The sequence below is a fragment of the Panulirus ornatus genome, chromosome 66 (genome assembly GCF_036320965.1).
Source record: "Panulirus ornatus isolate Po-2019 chromosome 66, ASM3632096v1, whole genome shotgun sequence".
Lineage (NCBI taxonomy): Eukaryota > Metazoa > Arthropoda > Malacostraca > Decapoda > Palinuridae > Panulirus > Panulirus ornatus.
Window position 1 is genome coordinate 9,576,107 of NC_092289.1, and position 19,510 is coordinate 9,595,616.

Here is a 19,510-nt window from a genome sequence, read left to right on the forward strand (position 1 = left end):
TACCCCAGACGCTTCACATGCCCTGATTCAATCCACTGACAGCACGTCAACCCCAGTATACCACATCGATCCAATTCACTCTATTCCTTGCCCGCCTTTCACCCTCCTGCATGTTCAGTCCCCGATCACTCAAAATCTTTTTCACTCCATCTTTCCACCTCCAATTTGGTCTCCCACTTCTCCTCGTTCCCTCCACCTCCGACACATATATCCTCTTGGTCAATCTTTCCTCACTCATTCTCTCCATGTGCCCAAACCATTTCAAAACACCCTCTTCTGCTCTCTCAACTACGCTCTTTTTATTTCCACACATCTCTCTTACCCTTACATTACTTACTCAATCAAACCACCTCACACCACACATTGTCCTCAAACATCTCATTTCCAGCACATCCACCCTCCTGCGCACAACTCCATCCATAGCCCATGCCCCGCAACCATACAACATTGTTGGAACCACCATTCCTTCAAACACACCCACTTTCCCTCTCGGAGACAATGTTCCAGACCTCCACACACTCTCCAAGGCTCCCAGGATCTTCACCCCCTCCCCCACCCCACGACTCACCTCCGCTTCCATGGTTCCATCCGCTGCCAGATCCACTCCCAGATATCTAAAACACTCCACCTCCTCCAGCCTTTCTCCATTCAAACCCACCTCCCGACCTACCCGACCCTCAACCCCACTGTACCTAATAACCCTGTTTGATGAACAGAGAAGAGGCAGTGAAAGAATTGCGGAAGATGAAAGTCGGTAAGGCAGCGGGTTTGGATTGTACTGCAGTGGAATTTATTAGAAAAGTGGAGGATTGTATTGTTGACTGGTTGGTGAGGATATTCATTGTATGTCTGATTCATGGTGAAGTGCCTGAAGATTGGCGGAATGCATGCATAGTGCCATTGTAGAAAGGCAAAGGGGATAAAGGTCAACGTTAAAATTACAGAGGTATAAGCTTGTTGAGTATTTCAGGGAAATTTTATGGGAGGGTATTGTTTGAGACGGTAAAGGCATGTACAGAGCATCAGATTCGGGAAGAGCAGTGTGGTTTCAGAAGTGGCAGAGGATGTGTAGATCAGGTGTTTGCTTTGAAGAATGTATGATACAGATGGATATGTATGTAGTATTTATGGATCTGGAGAAGGCATATGATAAAGTTAATAGAGATGCTTTGTGGAAGGTATTAAGAGTATATGGTGTGGGAGGTAAGTTGCTAGAAGCAGTGAAAAGTTTTTACCAAGGATGTAAGGCATGTGTTCGAGTAGGAAGAGAGGAAAGAATTAGTTCCAAGTGAATGTCGGTTTACGGCAGGGGTGCGTGATGTCTCCATGGTTTTTTAAGTTGTTTATGGATGGGGTTGTTAGGGAGGTGAATGCAAGAGTTTTGGAGGGAGGGGCAAGTATACAGTATGCCATGGATGAAGGGATTTGGGAAGTGAATCAATTGTTGTTCGCTGATGATACAGCGCTGGAGGCTGATTCGTGTGAGAAACTGCAGAAGTTGGTGACTGAGTTTGATAAAGTGTGTGAAAGAAGAAAGCTGAGAGCAAATGTAAATAAGAGCAAGGTTATTTGGTACCGTAGTGTTGAGGGATAAGTTAATTGGGAGGTAAGTTTGAAAGGAGAAAAACTTGTGGAAGTGAAGTATTTCAGATATCAGCGGATGGAACCATAGAAACGGAGGTGAGTCCCGCGGTAGGGGAGGGGGCCAAGGTTCTGGTAGCGTTGAAGAATGTGTGGATGGCGAGAACGTTATCTTGGAAAGCAAAAATGGGTATGTTTGAAGGAATAGTGTTTCCAACAATGTTATATGGTTGCGAGGCATGGGCTATAGATAAAGTTATGCGGAGGAGGGTAGATGTGTTGGAAATAAGATGGTTGACGACAATATGTGGTGTGAGGTGGTTTGATCGAGTAAGTAATGAAAGGGTAAGAGAGATGTGTGGTAATAAAAAGAGTGCTGTTGAGAGAGCAGAAGAGGGTGTATTGAAATGGTTTGTTCGCATGGAGAAAATGAATGAGGAAAGATCGACAAAGAAGATATAAGTGTCAGAGCTGGAGGGAACGAGAAGAAGTGGGAGACCAAATTGGAAGGGGAAGGAAGGAGTGAAAATGATTTTGAGCGATCGGGGCCTGAACATACAGGAGGATGAAAGGCGTGCAAGGAATGGAGTAAATTGGAACGATGTGGTATACCGAGGTCGATGGATTGAACCAGGGCATTTGAAGCGTCTGGGGTAAACCATGGAAAAATCTGTGGGGTCTAGATGTGGAAAGGGAGCTGTGGTATCGGTGCATTACACATGACAGCTAGAGACTGAGTGTGAACGAATATGGCCTTTTTTGTGTTTTCCTAGCGCTACCTCGCGTGCGGTGTAGGCGTGGGGGGAGATGCTGTTTCATGTATGGCGGGATGGCGACGGGAATGGATGAAGGCAGCAAGTATGAATATGTAGAATATGTACATGTGGATATATGTATATGTATATGTCTATGCATGTATGCGACTAAGTATAACAAATAGAATATGGTATATATATATATATATATATATATATATATATATATATATATATATATATATTTATATATATGTATATATATATATATATATATATATATATATATATATATATATATATATATATATATATATATATATATATATATATATATATATATATATATATATATATATATATATATATATATATATATATATATCTTCTTCTTTCATACTATTCGCCATTTCCCGCATTAGCGAGGTAGCGTTAAGAACAGAGGACTGGGCCTTTTAGGGAATATCCTCACCTGGCCCCCTTCTCTGTTCCTTCTCTGTGTGTGTGTGTATTAATGATATACTTCTATGTAAACAAGAAATTTTCAGGTTTTCTATGGACATAATGTGCTTGAAATATATATCTTGTGTGGACCGTGTATGGTGTGTGGCTGTGGTGGGTCTGAGTGGAACGCTTAATGCTTGTTATAGTCTCTTAAGATCGTCGCTGTATCCACTGTATTTATGTTCAGTATCATGTCAATATTAAAAAGATATTTGATTATGTGTATTTTTTCCCCTTAAGATGTTACGAGGTAATATGGAATCTGTCTTGTTGATCACCCGCTCTGTATCAAAACACTTACAGCCATTTATAAGGTGGCCTAAGCAGGTCTGGATCAAGACACATATAGCCAGTGATAAGGTTAACTGAGGGAGACATATACAACTACTGACACATGAGTGAGTCTTTATCAAGAGACATATAGCCATATAATATATTGATTCCTCATTTCTATTTATGGATATGAAGGATTATTAGTCAGTCAGTTCACCTTCACTGTACTGTACAGCGAAGTACGTGCCAAGTCTGAATATATGTATAATACATCTTCATTTGAAATGATGTTGAAAATAAGACTTGAAGTCATATTACATTTGTTAGTGATCATGTTAGTCCAGGCTTACTCTCTGCTTCTGCTAATTTCCTGGCATCTCTACATTTGAAAGTTGACCTCTGGATATGTATTACATATTCTAAATCCAATTAGATCAAGAGTGAAATTAGAAATCCAATGAAAACACACCAACAAATGTTTTCTTACTCACCCTATTTATAACCTCAGCAACAGTGTTTGTGAAACTGGTACAGTGGTACTGTGGATATTGTGTCCACGCAAGATGAGGTAAAGCTGTACCCTCTGAGAGAAGTTGGCTTATCAGACTCTGCCCACAAGCAGGTTGTCACGTCCCATCAATATCAACTGAAGTTTATAACACCCCACACTTCCCATCAATATCAACTGAAGCATTATCACACTACAGACACGCGTCCCATCGATATCAACTGAAGTATTATCACACCCCACACTTCCCATCAATATCAACTGAAGCATTATCACACTACAGACACGCGTCCCATCGATATCAACTGAAGTATTATCACACCCCACACTTCCCATCAATATCAACTGAAGTATTATCACACTACAGACACGCGTCCCATCAATAGTACATGAAGCAATATCACACTACAAACACACGTCCCATCAATATTAGATGAAAGAAAATCATCACAAAACGCACGTCCCATCAATATCGACTAAAGTATTATCACACCACAAACACACGTCCCATCAATAACAGATGAAACATAATCACACCATAGACACACGTCCCATCACTATCAACTGAAACGTTATCGTAACAAAATTGTTTCTCTCTCTATACTATACCATCCTCTCTGTCACCCTTCACCATACGCATCTTCACCCTCCCAGCCACCCTTCACCATGTTTATCACCATCCTTACAGTCACTCGACTATCCTTCATCATACCCATCACCATACTCCCAGGTACCCTTCATCACACACATCACCTTCCTTTCATTTAACTTTGACCAAGCACATCACCATCCTTCTAGTCACCCTTTACCACATTCCTCACCACCCTCCCAGTCACCCTCCATAATGCCATTCACGATCCTCCCAGTCACCCTTCACCAAGTACGCCACCCTCTCAGTCCTCTTTTCAACATACACATTACCGTTCTTGCAATCACCCTTCACCATGCACATCTCCACCCACCCAGTCACCCGTCAACACGCCATTCACCAAGGGCGAGTATGCAGTCGGTTGGTGATGAAAGAGCCTGGGAAGTGAGTCCCTTGTTGTCCGCCGATGGTAAATACGGTAAATACAGCTCTGGTGGCTGATTTGGGTGAATACTGCAGAAGTTGGTGACTGAGTTTGGGAAAGTGTGTGAAAGGAGAAAGACGAAAGTGAATTTGAATAATAACAAGGTTATTAGATTCAGCAGGTTAAAGAGACAAGTTAATTGGGATGCAAGTTTACATGGAGAAAAATTGGAGGAATTAAAGTTTTTTGTACTGGAAGTGGACTTGGCAGCGAATGGAGCCTTGAAGCGGAAGTAAGTCATAGGGTAAGGAAGGTGGTGAAGATTCTTTGAGAGGTGAAGAATCTTTGGAAAGAGAGAACGTTATCGCGGAGTGCAAAAATGGGGTTGTATAAAGGAATAGTAGAATGTTTGAGGATAATATGTGGTGTGGGGTAGTTTGATCGAGTAAGTAATGAAAGGATAAGGGATATGTGTAGTAATAAATGGAGTATGGTTGAAATTGCCGAAAAGGATGTGTTGAAATGGTATGGATATATGGAGAAAATGAGTGAGGGAATGTTAACATAAAAGAAATGTGTCAGAAGTGAAGGGAACAAGGAGAAGCGGGAAAACAAATTGGAGGTGGAAAGATGAAATGAAAAAGATTTTGAGCGATCAGAGCCTGAACAAACAGGAGGGTGAAAGGCATGCACGGAATAGAGTGAATTGGAATGATGTTGTAAAAGGGAGTCGACGTGCCGTTAATGGACTAAACCAGGGCAGGTGAAGCGTCTGGGGTAATCGATGGAAAGGTTTGTGTGGCCTGGATGTAGATAAGGAGCTGTAGTTTTGGTGCATTACACATGACAGCTAGAGAATGGTTGTGAGCTGATGGGACCTTTCTTCCCACGTTTCCAGGAGCTACCTCGCTGTCGTAGGGGGTGGCGATACTATTTCCTGTAGAGTAGGGTGGCACTAGGAATGGATAAAGGCGAGCAATATGTACGTGTATATATGTGTGGAAGGCAAGATCGTTATCTTGGAGAGCAAAAAAGGTATGTTTGAAGGAATAGTGGTTACAACAATGTTATGTGATTGCGAGGCATGGGATATAGATATGGTTGTGCGGAGAAGGGTGGATGTGTTTGAAATGAGGTGTTTGAGGCAATATGTGGTGTGAGACAGTTTAATGGAGTAAGTAATGAAAGGTAGAGAGAGATGTGTGGCAATAAAAAAGTGTGGTTGAGAGAGCAGACGAGGGTGTGTTGAAAGGATTTGGTCACATGGAGAGAATGCGTGAGGAAAGATTGACAAAGAGGATGTGTCAGAAGTAGTGGGAACGAGGAGAAGCGGGAGACCGAATTGGAGGTGGAAGGATGGAGTGAAAAAGATCTTGAGCGATCGGGGCTTGAACATAAAGGCGTGCAAGGAATAGAGTGAATTGGAACAATGTGGTATACCGGGGTCGACGTGCTGCCAGTGGATTTAACCACTGCATGTGAAGCGTCTGGGGTAAACAATGGAAAGTTTTGTGAGGAAAGGAATCTGTGGTTTCGGTGCATTACACGTGATAGCTAGAGACTGAGTGTTAACGAATATGACGATTTTTTGTCTTTTCTTAGCGCTATTTCGCGGGGGGTGGGGGGATGCTATCTCATCTGAGGCGGGGTGATGACGAGAATGATGAAGGAAGCAATTATGAATATGTATAAGTGTATATGTGCATATATCTGTGTATGTATATGTATGTATACGTTACAATGTATAGGTATGTATATGTGCGTGTGTGGGCGATTATGTACATAAATGTGTATGTGGGTGGTTTGGCCCATTCTTTCGTATGTTTCCTTGAGCTACCTTTCTTGCACGGGAAACGGCAATTCAGTATGATAAATAAGAATAAATAAATGAATAAATGAATATATATATATATATATATATATATATATATATATATATATATATATATATATATATATATATATATATATATATATATATATATATATATATACATATATATATATATATATATATAATATATATATATTTATATATATATATATATATATATATATATATATATATATATATATATATATATATATATATATATATATATATATTCCCTGCGTGTCGTAGAAGGCGACTAAAAGGGGAGGGAGCGGGGGGCTGGAAATCCTCCCCTCTCGTTTTTTTTTTAATTTTCCAAAAGAAGGAACAGAGAATTGGGCCAGGTGAGGGTATTCCCTCAAAGGCCCAGTACTCTGTTCTTAATGCTACCTCGCTAACGCGGGAAATGGCGAATCGTTTAAAAGAAAGAAAGAAAGATATATATATATATATATATATATATATATATATATATATATATATATATATATATATATATATATATATATATATATATATATGTATATATGTATATATATATATAGTGGTAGAGTATGTGTGGATCAGGTGTTTGCTTTGAAGAATGTACGTGAGAGATACTTAGAAAAGCAAATGGATTTGTATGTAGCATTTATGGATCTGGAGAAGGCATATGATAGAGTTGATAGAGATGCTCTGTGGAAGGTATTAAGAATATATGGTGTGGGAGGCAAGCTGTTAGAAGCAGTGAAAAGTTTTTATCGAGGATGTAAGGCATGTGTACGTGTAGGAAGAGAGGAAAGTGATTGGTTCTCAGTGAATGTAGGTTTGCGGCAGGGGTGTGTGATGTCTCCATGGCTGTTTAATTTGTTTATGGATGGGGATGTTAGGGAGGTGAATGGAAGAGTTTTGGAAAGAGGGGCAAGTATGAAGTATGTTGGGGATGAGAGAGCTTGAGAAGTGAGTCAGTTGTTGTTCGCTGATGATACATCGCTGTTGGCTGATTCATGTGAGAAACTGCAGAAGCTGGTGACTGAGTTTGGTAAAGTGTGTGAAAGAAGAAAGTTAAGAGTAAATGTGAATAAGAGCAAGGTTATTAGGTACAGTAGGGTTGAGGGTCAAGTCAATTGGGAGGTAAGTTTGAATGGAGAAAAACTGGAGGAAATAAAGTGTTTTAGATATCTGCGAGTGGATCTGGCAGCGGATGGAACCATGGAAGCGGAAGTGGATCATAGGGTGGGGGAGGGGGCGAAAATCCTGGGAGCCTTGAAGAATGTGTGGAAGTCGAGAACATTATCTCGGAAAGCAAAAATGGGTATGTTTGAAGGAATAGTGGTTCCAACAATGTTGTATGGTTGCGAGGCGTGGGCTATGGATAGAGTTGTGCGCAGGAGGATGGATGTGCTGGAAATGAGATGTTTGAGGACAATGTGTAGTGTGAGGTGGTTTGATCGAGTAAGTAACGTAAGGGTAAGATGTGTGGAAATAAAAAGAGCGTGGTTGAGAGAGCAGAGGAGGGTGTTTTGAAATGGTTTGGGCACATGGAGAGAATGAGTGAGGAAAGATTGACCAAGAGGATATATGTGTCGGAGGTGGAAGGAACGAGGAGAAGAGGGAGACCAAATTGGAGGTGGAAAGATAATCCTTACAATATCCTTGTCTTCACTACATATAGTGTTACCGGGCTCCGACACTTTACCATAATGTTCACAATATCCTTATCTTCACTACATATAGTGTTACCGGGCATCGACACTGCACCTAATCCTCACAATATCCTTATCTTTACTACATATAATATCACCGGGCTCCGACACTACCATAATATTCACAATATCCTTATCTTCACTACACATAATGTTACCGGGCTCCGACACCACCATAATGTTCACAATATCCTTATCTTCACTACATATAGTGTTACCTGGCATCGACACTGAACCATAATCCTTACAATATCCTTATCTTCACTACATATAGTGTTACCGGGCTCCGACACTTCACCATAATGTTCACAATATCCTTATCTTTACTACATATAATGTTACCGGGCTCCGACACTACACCATAATCCACACAATATCCTTATCTTCACTACATATAGTGTTACCGGGCACCGACACTACACAATAATCACAATATCCTTATCTTCACTACATATAATGTTACCGGGCTCCGACACTACCATAATGTTCACAATATCCTTATCTTCACTCCATATAATGTTACCGGGCTCCGACACCACCATAATGTTCACAATATCCTTATCTTCACTACGTATGATGTAACTATATTACTCTGAAGGTGCCTATATTTCTCTCTTCTGGGATATAAGGTGAGGTCAGGCCGTGATGGGCAGGTGGAGCTCACTCTTTGATAAGAATTTCAAGATGACACACGGACCAGTCTGCAGCTCTCCCATGGGAGTTCAGCCATTCTACTTCAAAACTCCCATGTTTCCAGACACTCGATGGTCCTTCCCCACACTGATGTCATACCGTACTACTCCTGTACCACCCTTGGGCGACTATTTCTTCGACAACCTCTTCAATCATACCAACAAACGGTGTGCAGTGGTTGATATCAACTTCAAGGAAGACGCCACTTCATCAAACACACACGAGATGCGCTGCACTGAGGCTGCCATATATGACCTCAGGAAGGGCTGTGTCATCGAGGGACCCTCAGAGTTCACCGACCTCAACGAGTTCCTGAGGACGGTGAGCCAGTACGACGTTCTTTTCTTCAAGGGCGGCTACGTTGAGGTCGCATTTGCCACAGTGTTCCAATGCGGCGCAGAGTTAGTCAACCTTGAAGATTTAGGCTGCCCACAGTATGACGCACTCGTGTACAACCCAGATTTTCTGCAAGAGGTGGACCTCAATCCCGAAGATGTTGTCTGCATAAAGCACACTGGCCGCCCAAACCACTGTGCTCTGGCTGAAGTGGTTGTATTTGGCAAGTGGCTTCATCTTCCCTCCATAGAGAAAGAACGGCTTCAACTTTATCGTTCTTATTTATTCTATAACCAGACTGAGGTCCGAGAGGTTTCCTTTTTCCCATTGAAAAAATATTGAGAACCAAGAAGAAAAAAAAGTTTATTTCTCCCTTGGGTCCTGCCCATCTGTCCTCATCATCCCAAGAAAAAGGAAGTAATGCTGGTGACCCCAGCAACCCCCCCGACGCTTGGTTACCTTTACGTGGTGGGGGGGATTTGGTGGACTGTGCACTGTAGACATGTTTGTCTCCATTGTGCAGTCCATCAACGAAAAACCAAGCATTTTTTTTTAGATATAGATGACAGTTTCTCACTCACTCAGATTTATACTGTGATATAGAACAATAATAAAAATGGAGACCAAACCAAAGAGTACGGTTGCCAAGCCAAATACCTACGTACATAACGAAGCTAAACTTCTCCCAGTACAATTCCACCTCGGTATGTGGGGTAGTCTATTATGTTGCAACACAAGATCGAAGCTTCCCATCCAAACTACTACAAAACTAACCATGAACTCTGGAGAAATACAGTTGAAAAACTCATGTAGTTATTTTTCCTTAGTATAGAACTATATGTAGGTCTGGAGCAAGGTAATGAAAAGTCAAGCAATCATAATTATAGCATCGCTGATATACAAAACACCTGCTGTAAGGCTACATACTTGCCGAAATACAATTCAACAAGGAAAATTAAATGCGTAAATATGTTGACAACAAAACAAACTCTTATATGACACGAAGCTTCAAAATATAACATTGATCACTAAAAGATGAGCTCTGAATAAAACTATCACTATTCACCAACATACCTATATATATAAATATGCCGTCTCCAATAGTTTTATTGATGAATGATATAGTCTTATGTTAGCTGTTAGCTAAGCAAATGGTATTCTTAGCAGCACACATTGAGCTCTGAATAAAACCATCACTATTCATCAACTTATCTATATAAATAAATATGCCGTCTCCAATAGTTTATTGATGAATGATATAGTCTTATGTTAGCTGTTAGCTAGGCAAATGGTATTCTTAGCAGCACACATTACTGTAAGTACCAATGACTAGAATAACACAAATACTTGACCAAACATACGTATTATGACCGTGATATCCACCGTCACAAACTAAGTGCGTGCAAGGAAGCATTCCTTGCACTTGTAAAAGCCAGAACCTGACGAGATGATGATGATCCTCTGCCATATCAAGTAGAACATATGATCATTATAACAAGAAACAAGAATCAGTGCGATGCGCACTGCCTCACATCCCATCTTTATCTTACAAACGATCACATACAAATAGTATATCCAACAATGTTAAATCTACATTAATGACATTTACTGTAAATAGATCGAATAAAACAGACAATGATATAGATTGGATTGGATTATGAAATCTAGGTCTATAAGCCAAGCACTCGAACTTCAAAGGCTATTTAGCGGTATTTATATACATGAAAATATTCTATCTTAGAAATTAATTTTCATGAAAAATATACATGTAATATATGGATATGTACAAATACATACATATACCACAATAATACAGGGTTAAATTTCATATAACTTTGTTAAGATCTCCATGCTAGAAAATCTTATAAGGTCAGTCAGTGTTGGGGGTGTGGATGGCTTCCTTGTTGTACAGACGAGAATACAAGTAATTACAAACAGCCAGCCCGACTCCACTATACAAAGATGACACATTATAATTACCATTTCTAAAACCCACCAGTTTGGATGTAGAAATGATGTTCTTCCAGTGGTGGTTTTGAATGTGTTATGCGTGACGGTTCCAGAGCTTCATTTTTACTTGATATCATTATCTCCTGAGATATTGCCACTCCTTTATTCCACCATAATGGACGACCTCCACTGGCCAGCTGCAAGAAATCACACAAACTATTGACTGGCCATACAACTGAAGGTTCCTTACCATCCTTCAAAGAACAATAACAACAATAACAACAATAACAACCATCTAGATTAATCCGAAATAAACCTAACCTAACCTAACAGACCCTACCTAGCATAATATACCCTGCTTAACCTAATAAACCTTACCTATCCTAATAAACCTTACCCAACCTAATAAACCCTAACTAACCTAACAAACCTTACCTAACCTAATTAACCTAACCTAACAAACTTAACTTACTAAACCTAAGCTAACAAACCTTACCTAAAATAATAAACCTAACCTACCAAACCTTCCCTGATCTATCAAACCTAACCTAGCAAATCTAATCTAACAAACCTAACCGAATAAACCTTACCTAACCGAATAAACCTAACCTAACCTAACCCAACTTAACCTAATAAACCTAACCTAATAAACTTTACCTAACCTATCCTAGCAGACCAAACCTGACCTAACAAACCTTTCCTAACAAACCTAGCCTAATAAACCTATCCAAACAAGCTTAACCTGTCAAACCTTACCTGACAAACCTTTCCTATCAACCCTAGCCTAACAAACCTTACCTAGCCTCATAAACCTATCCTGAAAAACCTTACCCAGGAAACCTAACCTAACCTAACTTAACTTTATCTAACGTAACAAATGTTACCTAGCAAACCTAACCTAACCTAACTTAACCTTATCTCACGTAACAAACGTTACCTAGCAAACTTAACCTAACCTAACCTAACCTAACCTTGTCTAATAAACCTATCCTGACAAACCTAACCTATCAAACCTTAACTGACAAACCTTTCCTCTCAGACGTATACTAACAAACCTTTCCAAACAAATCTAGCCTAACAAACCTAACCTAACCTAACCTAACCTAACCTAACATAACCTAACCTAACCTAACCTTGTCTAATAAACCTATCCTGACAAACCTAATCTATCAAACCTTAACTGACAAACCTTTCTTCTCAGACGTATACTAACAAACCTTTCCAAACAAATCTAGCCTAACAAACCTAACCTAACCTAACCTAACCTAACCTAACCTAACCTAACCTAACCTAACCTAACCTATCAAACCTTAACTGACAAACCTTTCCTCTCAGACGTATACTAACAAACCTTTCCAAACAAACCTAGCCTAACAAACCTAACCTAACCTAACCTAACCTAACCTAACCTAACCTAACCTAACCTAACCTAACCTAACCTAACCTATCAAACCTTAACTGACAAACCTTTCCTCTCAGACGTATACTAACAAACCTTTCCAAACAAACCTAGCCTAACAAACCTAACCTAACCTAACCTAACCTAACCTAACCTAACCTAACCTTACCTAACCTAAAAAACCTATCCTAATAAACTAAATTTTATGTTCAGAGAACACTCTGTCAACACGGGTACAAAATACTCCATCTCTCTTCCTAGGATACTAATACCATGGGTACAGGCGTCCAGGTACATGACAAATGATGGAACAAAATCACAGCTGAACTAAGGTCATTACACTTAACCTGATAACCCACCACCCATCAAACTCATATCTATCATTCTTCCATAAAGCACATCCTCTCACTGCATCCTAGACATTACAGCCTTTCTCCTGAGCCTCTCAGTGAAGATGTGTTGAAGTAGACCATTTTGGCTCAGCTGAAACCAATCTACAGAATGACATGACACAAGAAAGATTCCAGATGATCAGACCAGATCAAAATAGACCAAACTGTCTTATAATTGTCTTTGATCTGGTAATATGAATATATTAAATATGCTGATATCTTCTTACAGTAGCAAGTATTCTTCGTCTTGATACCAAAACATTTTCCTTAACTTCAGTGTCACAAACTTCCCACCTGATCAAGCGCTATTTTCAATTTAGCCAGCAATGGTAAATACTTGTTAATATTCCCAATTATAAACGGTGGAAAGTTTATTGTTTTAAAACTACTTGACTGTAATATTTTCTACCTCCAAAAAGTATCACTTACGAAAAATCGTGAGAAAGAAATATTCTGCCCAGACTGTGTATGGCTTGTGGTGGCGTTTATTAATGAAATTCGTCTCGTCTGTCATATTTAGCAAAATGGAATTCTTGTCATATTCTCCAGGTATGTTCTAGTGACAGTAGACATCTTATATATTAATGTAAGTCAGTATTTGATTTACAAACAGTAAGTAATATATAGTTTATCAGCTACACGGCTGAACTATATCTTTTTAATAACATAAATCTAACGTAGTTTTGTAAGCTAATTTCAGAGTATACCATTTGTTGAGAATTTATAAAACAGTACGAAAAACAAATCAAGGATATGTATTGATAACAATAACTTTCAAGGGAAGTTTTGCAAACTAATTCTAGAATATGCCTTCTTTTTCCGGAAAGCTGATAGTAAATGTGAATAAGGACAAGGTTATTAAATACAGTATGGTTGAGGGACATGTCAATTGGGAGGTAGGTTTGAATGGGAAAAGACTGGAGGAAGTGAAGTGTTTTAGATATCTGGGAGTGGATTTGGCAGCGGATGGAACCATGGAAGCGGAAGTGAGTCACAGGGTGGGGGAGGGGGCGAAAGTTCTGAGAGCGTTGAAAAATGTGTGGAAGGCGAGAACACTATCTCGGAAAGCAAAAATGGCTATGTTTGAAGGAATAGTGGTTCCAACAATGCTTTATGGTTGAGAGGCGTCTGCTATAGATAGAGTTTTGCGGAGGACAGTGGATATTTTGAAAATAAGATGTTTGAGGACAATATGTGGTGTAAGGTGGTTTGACAAAGTAAGTAATGAAAGGGTTAAAGAGATATGTGGAAATAATAAGAGTGTGTGGTTGAGAGAGCAGAAAAGGGTGTTTTGAAATGGTTTGGTCACATGGACAGAATGAGTGACTAATAATTGCCAAAGAGGATATATGTGTCAGAGGTGGAGGGAAGGAGAAGTGGGAGACCAAATTGGAGGTGGAAAAATGGAGTAAAAGGGATTTTGAGTGGCCGGGGCCTGATCATGAAGGAGGGTGAAAGGCGTGCAAGGAATAGAGTGAATTGGAACGAGGTGGTATACCTGGGTCGATGCGCTGTCAATGGATTGAACCAGGGATGTGAAGCTTTTGGGGTAAACCATGGAAAGTTTTGTGGGGTCTGGATGTGGAAAGGGAGCTGTGGTTTCGGTGCAACATACATGACAACTAGAGACTGAGTGTGATCGAATGTGGCATTTGTAGTTTTTTCCTAGCGCTACCTCGCGCGCTTGCAGGGGGAGGGGGTTGTCATTTCATGTGTGCCGGGGTGGCGACGGCAAATGAATAAGGGCAGCAAGTATGAATTATGTACATGTGTATATATGTATATGTCTGTGTATGTATATATATATATACGTTGAAATGTATAGGTATGTATATATGTGTGTGTGGACATGTATGTATATACATGTGTATGTGGGTGGGACGTGCCATTCTTTCGTCTGTTTCCTTGCGCTACCTCGCTAACGCGGGAGACAGCGAAAAAGTATAATAAAAAAAAAGATATATATATATATATATATATATATATATATATATATATATATATATATATATATATATATATATATACATATATATATATTAATGTAAATTCTAGATTAATATGGGTAAAACTGAAAGTTGATGGAGAGAGATGGGTGATTATTGGTGCATATGCACCTGGGCATGAGAAGAAAGATCATGAGAGGCAAGTGTTTTGGGAGCAGCTGAATGAGTGTGTTAGTGGTTTTGATGCACAAGACCGGGTTATAGTGATGGGTGATTTGAATGCAAAGGTGAGAAATGTGGCAATTGAGGGAATAATTGGTATACATGGGGTGTTCAGTGTTGTAAATGGAAATGGTGAAGAGCTTGTAGATTTATGTGCTGAAAGAGGACTGGTGATTGGGAATACCTGGTTTAAAAAGCGAGATATACATAAGTATACGTATGTAAGTAGGAGAGATGGCCAGAGAGCGTTATTGGATTACGTGTTAATTGACAGGCGCGCGAAAGAGAGACTTTTGGATGTTAATGTGCTGAGAGGTGCAACTGGAGGGATGTCTGATCATTATCTTGTGGAGGCGAAGGTGAATATTTGTAAGGGTTTTCAGAAAAGACGAGAGAATGTTGGGGTGAAGAGGGTGGTGAGAGTAAGTGAGCTTGGGAAGGAGACCTGTGTGAGGAAGTACCAGGAGAGACTGAGTACAGAATGGAAAAAAGTGAGAACAAAGGAGGTAAGGGGAGTCGGGGAGGAATGGGATGTATTTAGGGAAGCAGTGATGGCTTGCGCAAAAGATGCTTGTGGCATGAGGAGCATGGGAGGTGGGTTGATTAGAAAGGGTAGTGAGTGGTGGGATGAAGAAGTAAGATTATTAGTGAAAGAGAGAGAGAGGCATTTGGACGATTTTTGCAGGGAAAAATGCAATTGAGTGGGAGATATATAAAAGAAAGAGACAGGAGGTCAAGAGAAAGGTGCAAGAGGTGAAAAAAAGGGCAAATGAGAGTTGGGGTGAGAGAGTATCATTTAATTTTAGGGAGAATAAAAAGATGTTCTGGAAGGAGGTAAATAAAGTGCGTAAGACAAGGTAGCAAATGGGAACTTCAGTGAAGGGGGCTAATGGGGAGGTGATAACAAGTAGTGGTGATGTGAGAAGGAGATGGAGTGAGTATTTTGAAGGTTTGTTGAATGTGTTTGATGATAGAGTGGCAGATACAGGGTGTTTTGGTCGAGGTGGTGTGCAAAGTGAGAGGGTTAGGGAAAATGATTTGGTAAGCAGAGAAGAGGCAGTAAAAGCTTTCCGGAAGATGAAAGCCGGTAAGGCAGCATGTTTGGATGGTATTGCGGTAGAATTTATTAAGAAAGGGGGTGACTGTATTGTTGACTGGTTGGTAAGGTTATTTAATATATGTATGATTCATGGTGAGGTGCCTGAGGATTGGCGGATTCGTGCATAGTGCCATTGTACAAAGGCAAAGGGGATAAGAGTGAGTGCTCAAATTACAGAGGTATAAGTTTGTTGAGTATTCCTGGTAAATTATATGGGAGGGTATTGATTGAGAGGGTGAAGGCATGTACAGAGCATCAGATTGGGGAAGAGCAGTGTGGTTTCAGAAGTGGTAGAGGATGTGTGGATCAGGCGTTTGCTTTAAAGAGTGTATCTGAGAAATACTTAGAAAAGCAAATGGATTTGTATGTAGCATTTATGGATCTGGAGAGGCATATGATAGAGTTGAAAGAGACGCTCTGTGGAAGGTACGTACTGAGAATATATGGTTTGGGAGGCAAGTTGTTAGAAGCAGTGAAAAGTTTTTATCGAGGGTGTAAGGCATGTGTACGTGTAGGGAGAGCGGAAAGTGATTGGCTCTCAGTGAATGTAGGTTTGCGGCAGGGGTGTGTGATGTCTCCATGGTTGTTTAATTTGTTTATGGATGGGGTTGTTAGGGAGGTAAATGCAAGAGTTTTGGAAAGAGGGGCAAGTATGAAGTCTGTTGGGGATGAGAGAGGTTGGAAAGTGAGTCAGTTGTTGTTCGCTGATGATACAGCGCTGGTGGCTGATTGATGTGAGTAACTGCAGAAGCTGGTGACTGAGTTTGGTAAAGTGTGTGAAAGTAGAAAGTTAAGAGTAAATGTGAATAAGAGCAAGGTTATTAGGTACAGTAGGGTTGAGGGTCAAGTCAACTGGGAGGTAAGTTTGAATGGAGAAAAACTGGAGGAAGTAAAGTATTTTATATATCTGGGAGTGGATCTGGCAGCGGATGGAACCATGGAAGCGGAAGTGAATCATTGGTCGGGGGAGAGGGCGAAAATTCTGGGAGCCTTGAAGAATGTGTGGAAGTCGAGAACATTATCTCGGAAAGCAAAAATGGGTATGTTTGAAGGAATAGTGGTTCCAACAATGTTGTATGGTTGAGAGGCGTTGGCTATGGACAGAGTTGTGCGCAGGAGGGTGGATGTGCTGGAAATGAGATGTTTGAGGACAATATGCGGTGTGAGGTGGTTTGATCGAGTAAGTTATGTAAGGGTAAGAGAGATGTGTGGAAATAAAAAGAGCGTGGTTGAGAGAGCAGAAGAGGGTGTTTTGAAATGGTTTGGTTACATGGAGAGAATGAGTGAGGAAAGATTGACCAAGAGGATATATGTGTCGGAGGTGGAGGGAACGACGAGAATTGAGAGACCAAACTGGAGGTGAAAAGATGGAGTGAAAAAGATTTTGAGTGATCGAGTCCTGAACATTCAGAAGGGTGAAAGGCGGGCAAGGAATAGAGTGAATTGGATCGATGTGGTGTACCGGGGTCGACGTGCTGTCAATGGAGGGAATCAGGGCATGTGAAGCGTCTGAGGTAAACCATGGAAAGTTTTGTGTGGCTTGGATGTGGAAAGGGAGCTGTGGTTTTGGGCATTATTGCATGACAGCTAGAAACTGAGTGTGAACGAATGGGGCCTTTGTTGTCTTTTCCTAGCGCTACCTCGCACACATGAGGGGGGAGGGGAATGGTATTCCATGTGTGGCGAGGTGGCGATGGGAATGAATAAAGACAGACAGTGTGAATTGTGTGCATGGGTATATATGTATGTGTCTCTGTGTGTATATATATGTGTACATTGAGATGTATAGGTATGTATATTTGCGTGTGTGGACGTGTATGTATATACATGTGTATGGGGGTGGGTTGGGCCATTTCTTTCGTCTGTTTCCTTCGGCTACTTCGCAAACGCGGGAGACAGCGACAAAGCAAAATAAATAATAAGTATAAATAAATATATATATATATATTTTTTTTTTTTTTTTTTTTTTTTTTTTTTTTAGACTTTGTCGCTGTCTCCCGCGTTTGCGAGGTAGCGCAAGGAAACAGACGAAAGAAATGGCCCAACCCCCCCCATACACATGTACATACACACGTCCACACACGGAAATATACATACCTACACAGCTTTCCATGGTTTACCCCGGACGCTTCACATGCCTTGATTCAATCCACTGACAGCACGTCAACCCCTGTATACCACATCGCTCCAATTCACTCTATTCCTTGCCCTCCTTTCACCCTCCTGCATGTTCAGGCCCCGATCACACAAAATCCTTTTCACTCCATCTTTCCACCTCCAATTTGGTCTCCCTCTTCTCCTCGTTCCCTCCACCTCCGACACATATATCCTCTTGGTCAATCTTTCCTCACTCATTCTCTCCATGTGCCCAAACCATTTCAAAACACCCTCTTCTGCTCTCTCAACCACGCTCTTTTTATTTCCACACATCTCTCTTACCCTTACGTTACTTACTCGATCAAACCACCTCACACCACACATTGTCCTCAAACATCTCATTTCCAGCACATCCATCCTCCTGCGCACAACTCTATCCATAGCCCACGCCTCGCAACCATACAACATTGTTGGAACTACTATTCCTTCAAACATACCCATTTTTGCTTTCCGGGATAATGTTCTCGACTTCCACACATTTTTCAAGGCTCCCAAAATTTTCGCCCCCTCCCCCACCCTATGATCCACTTCCGCTTCCATGGTTCCATCCGCTGACAGATCCACTCCCAGATATCTAAAACACTTCACTTCCTCCAGTTTTTCACCATTCAAACTCACCTCCCAATTGACTTGACCCTCAACCCTACTGTACCTAATAACCTTGCTCTTATTCACATTTACTCTTAACTTTCTTCTTCCACACACTTTACCAAACTCCGTCACCAGCTTCTGCAGTTTCTCACATGAATCCGCCACCAGCGCTGTATCATCAGCGAACAACAACTGACTCACTTCCCAAGCTCTCTCATCCCCAACAGACTTCATACTTGCCCCTCTTTCCAAGACTCTTGCATTTACCTCCCTAACAACCCCATCCATAAACAAATTAAACAACCATGGAGACATCACACACCCCTGCCGCAAACCTACATTCACTGAGAACCAATCACTTTCCTCTCTTCCTACACGTACACATGCCTTACATCCTCGATAAAAACTTTTCACTGCTTCTAACAACTTGCCTCCCACACCATATATTCTTAATACCTTCCACAGAGCATCTCTATCAACTCTATCATATGCCTTCTCCAGATCCATAAATGCTACATACAAATCCATTTGCT